Source organism: Eleutherodactylus coqui, chromosome 6 (genome assembly GCF_035609145.1).
Source record: "Eleutherodactylus coqui strain aEleCoq1 chromosome 6, aEleCoq1.hap1, whole genome shotgun sequence".
Lineage (NCBI taxonomy): Eukaryota > Metazoa > Chordata > Amphibia > Anura > Eleutherodactylidae > Eleutherodactylus > Eleutherodactylus coqui.
The window spans coordinates 173,243,398-173,247,948 of record NC_089842.1 but is presented as its reverse complement, the minus strand read 5'-3'; positions in this window follow the sequence as shown (position 1 = coordinate 173,247,948).

Below are 4,551 nucleotides of genomic sequence, written 5' to 3'. Positions count from 1 at the left end.
TCATGGCGCCCAAATCACTGTGTCCAATAATGCACATAGGTAAAAGGTGAAGGCGTATCCACGTGATGATATCACACTGGCCACACCCACAAGATGAAGTTTCACATAGCAACAAGTCCGTCCTTACCACAACATGGCTATAACCAACACATCCAATATAAAGACTCCACAGACCAAGGGAACACCGATGGGTATGGTTCCCTACCCTAAATATACAGTGGTGGTAAATATAGCTGGTCAATGTCCTAGAGTATAATCTTGATCAGAAATATGAATACAAAATAGTCAGCAGAACAGATAAAGAATTTAGCAAAAATCCCCAAATTAAGGGGCAGTCGTAGGACACTGGACATAACCTATATGATGAAACATAGTTAAGGCATGCCTGATATCCAACATACTTCCTATCTTCCTATTCTAACAATTAGGAGTATACACTGGGACATTAGCCATTGTTTTGTTGCTATGCGAAAATTCATCTTGTGGGCGTGGCCAGTGTGATGTCATCGCGCTCATACGCCTTCACCTTTTACCTATATGCATTATTGGACAAACGCTCAGATGCTGATTCGTGCATCATATTGAGCGCTATGACGTGTATAACTAGCATTGTTGTCTAAAGATGCTGATGCTTATGCTGTTATGTGCAGGTGCACACATTTTCATACTCTACCATGTACATGTACTGTGCTCTGGGGTAAAAATGGTGACACTTGATGCGTGTTCCACAAACACGCTGTGAGGCTTCATGTGTATTAACGAGCACATTGGATAATTGCATGCTCGCTGTATGACATCTATGATTGGCTTAGGTGGTGGATGGGGTTATATGTTATATGTTTTCTGGTGCATCCATCATCATCATGTGCACATCAATGGGGTACAGTAGCTATCTGATGTTCTAACATCTCTTCTCATTTTGAGTATCCCCTGATGATTGTGGTGGTTATTTACTTGGGAGAAATGTGTTGGTATTGGATGCAGTGTACTCTGTCTTATGCCCAATGTCCACAGGCGTATCGGATTTAAGGAATCCACATGCGGCACCCAGGAGGAAGATCTGCAGTTCAAGAAGCCCCTAGAGAAGCATGGGCATCCGCACTTCAATTTCCAGATACAGATTTGTTTTCTGGATTCCGAATGTGGAAAACAAATCTCAGCATGCTTCATTTTAGTGCAGACAGCTTCCATTGAAGTCAATGCGGAATCCGACCCGCCCATGGGCATGAGGCCTTAAGGTTTTGTATGGTTATAGCAGGATCAACCTCCATGGAGTGAGGGCGCTCTTGTCAGGGCGATCGTCCCACAGCTAGTTAGGGTGATTATTGGGCCTCCTACAGGAAAAGCGTGTTATCAGAGCATCGCATGAAGCTAGTGTCAATTCCCTAACCATACACGAGGTATTATGAATATCAGAGTTTGAATCTGCAAATCATGAGTACTGTATGAATACCTGCTGTCTAACCCTAAACCCTGAGAGTACACACATTATCTCTACACTTCATTATTATATGTTTATCTATCCTTAATTAAGGGTTTATATCTTTTAGGGGGATATCTTTTTGCAGTGATATGCTCTTGACTCTGCTGTGTAAAAATATGGATTACGGGTTTCATAATGTATATATACTACTGGAGCCTGATCCGGATCAGATTCTTTCTCAAGATCTAATAAATTCATTAAAGTCAGTTGCCCCTGAAAATTAAGAATTTTAGATGGATTTGAAATTCCCATATTCGTGTTTGGAACTACTTTCTTATACTCATGCTTTACAAAAAGGTCCTTTGACTGTTAACATCCTCATAAACTCTTTTACACCCATAATGGTGAAAAAAGTAAAAATCATCATCATTAGAATTAAAGCATAAATGTCTATTTCATCTTCCGTTAATTGTAATTGGATACGTTTATGACATTATTGTACTTCCTCAATCTGGTCATTACTGAGCCTCCCATTTCGTCTGTGCTTTCTACCTTCATCCTTTGACATGTTTTGAATACCTCATCTGTTTGGGCTTTTTATACTGTTAGTAGGTGAATGCGCTTAACCCCTTAAGGACCAAGCTGTTTTGTACCTTAAGGACCAGACACTTTCTAGGAATTTTACCCATGTAGTGGTTTTACTGCCATTTTTTCTTTTCCTTCAGCCACCAAAACTATTTTTGATGCTTTTTTTCCCCATGACATATAGGGCTGTTTTTTTAATATCTTTTTCTCACTAATTTTTTTCCATTTTTTAGATTTTTTTTTAACATTTATAGTTGTTGTTTTTTTTTAATTAGTAGATTTAAGCTAAAATAAATTATGGGAATGGGTTCCTCATTTTGTTTCGGATGTTTTAATATATGATATGTATGGTTTTGGACTACAGGGAGCATATGGCAACGGTTTCGGTTGGCATCGGCTTTGGGTCATTTTCTTTTTTCTTTATATTTTTTTATTTTATTCTGTATTTTTTTCTTACGTATTTTTGTAACTATTTTTTTACCATCCATGACAACATATCAGACCTCTGGGGGACATTCACATGGTTTTTTTCTATTACATACTTTTCACTGTAGCTAGGGCATCCATAGGAGCACCAGTTACAGGGAAATAGAAAGGGAGAGGAGTGAAACATTGGAGGCTTTGGTCCCAGATGGATGTCCAGAGACAAAAAAAGCCATAGAAAGGTCTATGAAGAGTGAATGAACTGTGGAGGTGCTGCCAACCAGGAGAACCCACCAAGGTGGGCACGGCAGATGTGTGAAGAGCTATAGAAAGACAAGAGTGGTGGGTAGGCGCAACTCTCTCAAAAAGATAGTGGGATGATAGGATGTATTATTCAACTTCTCTTTTATTAAGTATATTTAAAAAACAGCATAAGATACGCATTTCGTGGAGAATGCCTTCTTCAGTCAAGCTGGGTGGGACATTACTTTTGGGACTAAGGAATAGGGGACCCAAAAATGCTGGTGGTACCAGTGATGGAGCTGGAGACAGAGTCACATGATTTTTCAGAAGTTTTGTGTGATATTCTTCGCTGTTTCTTTAGAATGGATTTGGGAATGTTTGATAGCTGTTCCCACAAGCTTCGTTCATAAACCTGTTAATGCATATAGTCAGAAACATCTCTATGAAACTTCCTTCTCTTAATAGTGATAATGGGATCCTTAGTCCTCTTCGTCGACAACTGAATCTTGGCCAGTGAGGCATGATAACTTTAAGTGGTTACTTTTTCTTTTCTTAATGTATTCAATTTCCATTTGTGTGTCATTAGGTTTAACTTCCTCATATTTAATAATTAATTTCATCAGATTAAAACAGCAATTAGAATAAACTGTGAGAGTATACTGCTGTGGGTGTTTTTTTCAAACATTTCTCTGCCCACAAACGTTTGCAGCGTAGTGAAATCCCATCATACTCTTGTCTTTCCAACAATAAGGCTTTCCTATGTTCTAATTCTCTCTAATTCAGTCAATTTTGACTTTAAAAATCTCATCATTCTAAAAAAAACCTCTAGCTGCCATCCCCCGTCTATCATTATCTATGGGCAAATTAAATCATAGGTAACAAGCAATTACAAAGAAATAAATCTGGCACTCATTAGTGTTGCAGAAATATTGTTTCGATTTTTATTTCATATACGCAATCCACAGTCAAGATTCATTTGACATTTTGGTCAATTCAAGACCTTCATCAGATAATCCGCACTGCTTAACGAGAATATATCATTAGAAAATATATAAATCGCATTTTTGTGTTAGGCCGCTTGCAAACAGGCAGGTCAGATTCTGCATGCGGAATCCTGCAGTGGAATCTGGCCCTGGCAGCAGCGGGTCCGCGCGTACCTGCTTTCTTTTTCTTCTTTTCTGTACTGCAGATGGTCCACACGGCTCACCATCTGACATTTGCAGTACAGTGGTTTTTTTTATAAGCTCCCGCTTTTCCCACAGAATCCACGGCCCGTCCGCAATTGACGGTCGCGGATTCTGATGGCTTCCATTAACTTCAATAAAAGCTGTCCATGCGGATTCCGCAGGAAATTGGAGCATGCTGCAATTTTGGTTTCCGCTCATATGCATGAAGAATAACTTTTGCATAGCATACTATAGTCGGTATTTGCTGCAGAAACCCGGAGGCGATCGCCCACTCTAGATTCCGCAATTCAAATTCGCCCGTGTGCATGCACCTTTAAGATTCTTTAGTGATTTTGTTTTTCACTTTCAGTAGCAATCTGTATTTTTAAAATCCCAAAATCCTGCATTTTTCACACAGACCACAAAACCTAATAATAGTCTGTTGCTTCCTGGTCTCTAGAGAAAGCTGTACAGCAGTCATCTTACTAAGGCTACTCTCACACATGTTTTCAGAAAACAGCACTCGAAATCGCGGCCTTTTTTAACCGCAATTTTTCAAGCAACGTTTTTAAACATTTTCAACGCAACGTGATGGAGTGCATTAAAAAAAGCGAAAATACACAAAAATATTACAGACAGTGATCAAAAATAGTGGCGTTAGAAACACAGCGTTCGAGCATAGGTCTGCGAAGCCCTATTAAAAACAATGTG